Source organism: Schistocerca gregaria, unplaced genomic scaffold, assembly GCF_023897955.1.
Source record: "Schistocerca gregaria isolate iqSchGreg1 unplaced genomic scaffold, iqSchGreg1.2 ptg000336l, whole genome shotgun sequence".
NCBI classification, from domain to species: Eukaryota; Metazoa; Arthropoda; class Insecta; order Orthoptera; family Acrididae; genus Schistocerca; species Schistocerca gregaria.
Genome location: NW_026061801.1, coordinates 2884467 through 2891006, shown reverse-complemented (window position 1 = coordinate 2891006; position 6540 = coordinate 2884467).

Genomic DNA, 6540 nt, shown 5'->3' with positions numbered 1-6540 from the left:
GCCAGATCGTTACATTGGCCGCTCTTCTCTCTGAAACGGTTGTACTTATCGTCTGCAAAGCTATGTCGCGTGCTGCGGTATTCGGAGACACTAAAAGCACGATAGTAGGACACAGATGAAGCTTCTAAGTTGATGTAATAGCAAGTAAGAAGTAGTACAATTCACGTTTTAGCTCGATAATTGATTTTTTAGCTGGCTTTGGTGCCTTGGACCTGAGCTAGGACCTTAAGATTCTGCATGAAAGGAGGACTAGCAGCCTAGTTGGACGGGAGAATGTGAAAACTGTTCATATGTAGTAAAAACCTGAGAAATCCGTCCGTTTTCGTCATTTGTTATCGAATCGACTTACAGCCAGATCGCCGCATTGGCCGCTCTTCTGTCTGAAACGGTTGTATTTATTGTCTGCTAAGCTATGTCGCGTGTTGCGGTATCCGGAGACACTAAATGCACCATATTAGAACACAGATGAAGCTTCTAATTTGATGTAATAGCCAGTAAGAAGTAGCACAATTCAAGTTTTAGGTATCGATTATTGACTTTTTAGCAGGCTTTGGTGCTTTGGACATGGGCTAGGACCTTAAGATAGTGCATGAAAGGAGGAGTAGCAGCCGCGTTGCACGGGAGTATTTGAAAAGTGTTCATATGTAGTAAAAACCTGAGAAATCCGTCCGTTTTCGTCATTTGTTATCGAATCGACTTAAAGCCACATCGTCACATTGGCCGCTCTTCTCTCTGAAACGGTTGTACTTATCGTCTGCAAAGCTATGTCGCGTGCTGCGGTATTCGGAGACACTAAAAGCACCATAGTAGAACACAGATGAAACTTCTAAGTTGATATAATAGCCAGTAAGAAGTAGTACAATTCAAGTTTTTGGTATCGATTATTGACTTTTTAGCTGGCTTTGGTGCCTTGGACATGAGCTAGGACCTTAAGATTCTGCATGAAAGGAGGACTAGCAGCCGAGTTGCACGGGAGAATGTGAAAAGTGTTCATATGTAGTAAAAACCTGAGAAATCCGTCCGTTTTCGTCATTTGTTAACGAATCGACTCAAAGCCAGATCGTCACATTGGCCGCTCCTCTCTCTGAAACGGTTGTCCTTATCGTCTGCAAAGATATGTCGCGTGTTGCGGTACGCGGAGACACTAAACGCACCATAGTAGAACACAGATGGAGCTTCTAAGTTGATGTAGTAGCCAGTAAGAAGTAGTACAATTCAAGTTTTAGGTATCGATTATTGGCTTTTTAGCTGGCTTTGGTGCCTTGGACCTGAGCTAGGACCTTAAGATTCTGCATGAAAGGAGGACTAGCAGCCTAGTTGGACGGGAGAATGTGAAAACTGTTCATATGTAGTAAAAACCTGAGAAATCCGTCCGTTTTCGTCATTTGTTATCGAATCGACTTAAAGCCACATCGTCACATTGGCCGCTCTTCTCTCTGAAACGGTTGTACTTATCGTCTGCAAAGCTATGTCGCGTGCTGCGGTATTCGGAGACACTAAAAGCACCATAGTAGAACACAGATGAAACTTCCAAGTTGATATAATAGCCAGTAAGAAATAGTACAATTCAAGTTTTAGGTATCGATTATTGACTTTTTAGCTGGCTTTGGTGCCTTGGACATGAGCTAGGACCTTAAGATTCTGCATGAAAGGAGGACTAGTAGCCGAGTTGCATGGGAGAATGTGAAAAGTGTTCATATGTAGTAAAAACCTGAGATATCCGTCCGTTTTCGTCATTTGTTAACGAATCGACTCAAAGCAAGATCGTCACATTGGCCGCTCTTCTCTCTGAAACGGTTGTCCTTATCGTCTGCAAAGATATGTCGCGTGTTGCGGTATGCGCAGACTATAAAGCACCATAGTAGAACACAGATGAAGCTTTTAAGTTGATGTAATAGCCAGTAAGAAGTAGTACAATTCACGTTTTAGATCGATTATTGATTTTTTAGCTGGCTTAGGTGCCTTGGACCTGAGCTAGGACCTTAAGATTCTGCATGAAAGGAGGACTAGCAGCCTAGTTGGACGGGAGAATGTGAAAACTGTTCATATGTAGTAAAAACCTGAGAAATCCGTCCGTTTTCGTCATTTGTTATCGAATCGACTTAAAGCCACATCGTCACATTGGCCGCTCTTCTCTCTGAAACGGTTGTACTTATCGTCTGCAAAGCTATGTCGCGTGCTGCGGTATTCGGAGACACTAAAAGCACCATAGTAGAACACAGATGAAACTTCTAAGTTGATATAATAGCCAGTAAGAAGTAGTACAATTCAAGTTTTTGGTATCGATTATTGACTTTTTAGCTGGCTTTGGTGCCTTGGACATGAGCTAGGACCTTAAGATTCTGCATGAAAGGAGGACTAGCAGCCGAGTTGCACGGGAGAATGTGAAAAGTGTTCATATGTAGTAAAAACCTGAGAAATCCGTCCGTTTTCGTCATTTGTTAACGAATCGACTCAAAGCCAGATCATCACATTGGCCGCTCCTCTCTCTGAAACGGTTGTCCTTATCGTCTGCAAAGATATGTCGCGTGTTGCGGTATGCGGAGACACTAAACGCACCATAGTAGAACACAGATGGAGCTTCTAAGTTGATGTAGTAGCCAGTAAGAAGTAGTACAGTTGAAGTTTTAGGTATCGATTATTGACTTTTTAGCTGGTTTTGGTGCCTTGGACATGAGCTAGGACCTTAAGATTCTGCATGAATGTAGGACTAGCAGCCGCGTTGCAAGGGAGTATGTGAAAAGTGTTCATATGTAGTAAAAACCTGAGAAATCCGTTCGTTTTCGTCATTTGCTATCGAATCGACTTGAAGCCAGATCGTCACATTGGCCGCTCTTCACTCTGAAACGGTTGTACTTGTCGTCTGCAAAGCTATGTCGTGTGCTGCTTTATTCGGAGACACTAAAAGCACCATAGTAGGACACAGATGAAGCTTCTAAGTTGATGTAATAGCAAGTAAGAAGTAGTACAATTCACGTTTTAGATCGATTATTGATTTTTTAGCTGGCTTTGGTGCCTTGGACCTGAGCTAGGACCTTAAGATTCTGCATGAAAGGAGGACTAGCAGCCTAGTTGCACGGGAGAATGTGAAAAGTGTTCATATGTAGTAAAAACCTGAGAAATCCGTCCGTTTTCGTCATTTGTTATCGAATCGACTTAAAGCCAGATCGTCACATTGGCCGCTCTTCTCCCTGAAACGATTGTACTTATTGTCTGCAAAGCTATGTCGCGTGCTGCGCTATGCGGAGACACTAAAAGCACCATAGTAGAACACAGATGAAACTTCTAATTTGATGTAATAGCCAGTAAGAAGTAGCACAATTCAAGTTTTAGGTATCGATTATTGACTTTTTAGCAGGCTTTGGTGCTTTGGACATGGGCTAGGACCTTAAGATAGTGCATGAAAGGAGGTGTAGCAGCCGCGTTGCACGGGAGTATTTGAAAAGTGTTCATATGTAGTAAAAACCTGAGAAATCCGTCCGTTTTCGTCATTTGTTATCGAATCGACTTAAAGCCAGATCGTCACAATGGCCGCTGTTCTCTCTAAAACGGTTGTACTTATCGTCTGCAAAGCTATGTCGCGTGCTGCGTTATGCGGAGACACTAAAAGCACCATAGTAGAACACAGATGAAGCTTCTAAGTTGATGTAATAGCCAGTAAGAAGTAGTACAATTCAAGTTTTAGGTATCGATTATTGACTTTTTAGCTGGCTTTGGTGACTTGGACATGAGCTAGGACCTTAAGATTCTGCATGAAAGGAGGACTAGTAGCCGAGTTGCATGGGAGAATGTGAAAAGTGTTCATATGTAGTAAAAACCTGAGATATCCGTCCGTTTTCGTAATTTGTTATCGAATCGACTTAAAGCCAGATCGTCACAATGGCCGCTGTTCTCTCTGAAACGGTTGTACTTATCGTCTGCAAAGCTATGTCGCGTGCTGCGTTATGCGGAGACACTAAAAGCACCATAGTAGAACACAGATGAAGCTTCTCAGTTGATGTAATAGCCAGTAAGAAGTAGTACAATTCAAGTTTTAGGTATCGATTATTGACTTTTTAGCTGGCTTTGGTGCCTTGGACATGACCTAGGACCTTAAGATTCTGCATGAAAGGAGGACTAGCAGCTGAGTTGCACGGGAGAATGTGAAAAGTGTTCATATGTAGTAAAAACCTGAGAAATCCGTAAGTTTTCGTCATTTGTTATCGAATCGACGTAAAGCCAGATCGTTACATTGGCCGCTCTTCTCTCTGAAACGGTTGTACTTATCGTCTGCAAAGCTATGTCGCGTGCTGCGGTATTCGGAGACACTAAAAGCACGATAGTAGGACACAGATGAAGCTTCTAAGTTGATGTAATAGCAAGTAAGAAGTAGTACAATTCACGTTTTAGATCGATTATTGATTTTTTAGCTGGCTTTGGTGCCTTGGACCTGAGCTAGGACCTTAAGATTCTGCATGAAAGGAGGACTAGCAGCCTAGTTGGACGGGAGAATGTGAAAAGTGTTCATATGTAGTAAAAACCTGAGAAATCCGTCCGTTTTCGTCATTTGTTATCGAATCGACTTACAGCCAGATCGCCGCATTGGCCGCTCTTCTGTCTGAAACGGTTCTATTTCTTGTCTGCTAAGCTATGTCGCGTGTTGCGGTATGCGGAGACACTAAAAGCACCATATTAGAACACAGATGAAGCTTCTAATTTGATGTAATAGCCAGTAAGAAGTAGCACAATTCAAGTTTTAGGTGTCGATTATTGACTTTTTAGCAGGCTTTGGTGCTTTGGACATGGGCTAGGACCTTAAGATAGTGCATGAAAGGAGGAGTAGCAGCCGCGTTGCACGGGAGTATTTGAAAAGTGTTCATATGTAGTAAAAACCTGAGAAATCCGTCCGTTTTCGTCATTTGTTATCGAATCGACTTAAAGCCAGATCGTCACATTGGCCGCTCTTCTCTCTGAAACGGTTGTACATAATGTCTGCAAAGCTATGTCGCGTGCTGAGGTATCAGGAGACACTAAAAGCACCATAGTAGAACACTGATGAACCTTCTAAGTTGATGTAATAGACAGTAAGAAGTAATACAATTCAAGTTTTAGGTATCGATTATTGATTTTTTAGCTGGCTTTGGTGCCTTGGACATGAGCTAGGACCTTAAGATTCTGCATTAAAGGAGGACTAGCAGCCGAGTTTCATGTTAGAATGTGAAAAGTGTTCATATGTAGTAAAAACCTGAGAAATCCGTTCGATTTCGTCATTAGCCATCGAATCGACTTGAAGCCAGATCGTCACATTGGCCGCTCTTCTCTCTGTAACGGTTGTACTTATCGTCTGCAAAGCTATGTTGCGTGCTGCGGTATGCAGAGACATTAAAAGCACCATAGTAGAACACAGATGAAGCTTCTAAGTTGATGTAATACCCAGTAAGATGTAATACAATTCAAGTTTTAGGTTTCGATTATTGACTTTTTAGCTGGCTTTGGTGCCTTGGACATGAGCTAGGACTTTGTGATTCTGCATGAAAGGAGGACTAGCAGCCGAGTTGCACGGGAGAATGTGAAAAGTGTTCATATGTAGTAAAAACCTGCGAAATCCTTAAGTTTCCGTCATTTGTTATCGAATCGACTTAATGCCAGATCGTCACATTGGCCGCTCTGCACTCATAAACGGTTGTACTTATCGTCTGCAAAGCAATGTCCCGTACTGCGGTATTCGAAGACACTAAAAGCACCATAGTAGAACACAGATGAAGCTGCTAAGTTGATGTAATAGCCAGTAAGAGGTAGTACAATTCAAGTTTTAGGTATCGATTATTGACTTTTTAGCAGGCTTTTTTTGCTTTGGACATGGGCTAGGACCTTAAGATTGTGCATGAAAAGATGACTAGCAGCCGACTTGCACGGGAGAATGTGAAAAGTGTTCATATGCAGTAAAAACCTGAGATATATGTCCGTTTTCGTCATTTGTTATCGAATCGACTTAAAGCCAGATCGTCACATTGGCCGCTCTTCTCTCTGAAACGGTTGTACTTATCGTCTGCAAAGCTATGTTGCGTGCTGCGGTATTCGGAGACACTTAAAGCACCATAGTAGGACACAGAAAAAGGTTCTAAGTTGATGTAATAGCCAGTAAGAAGTAGTACAAATCAAGTTTTAGGTATCGATTATTGACTTTTTAACTGGCTTTGGTGCCTTCGACATGAGCTAGGACCTTAAGATTCTGCATGAAAGGAGGACTAGCAGCCGCGGTGCACGGGAGAATGTGAAAAGTGTTCATATGTAGTAAAAACCTGAGAAATCCGTTCGATTTCGTCGTTAGCTCTCGAATCGACTTGAAGCCAGATCGTCACATTGGCCGCTCTTCTCTCTGAAACGGTTGTCCTTATCGTCTGCAAAGCTATGTCGCGTGCTGCGGTATGCGGAGACACTAAAAGCACCATAGTAGAACACACATGAAACTTCTAAGTTGATGTAATAGCCAGTAAGAAGTAGTACAATTCAAATTTTAGGTATAGATTATTGACTTTTTAGCTGGCTTTTTTGCCTTGG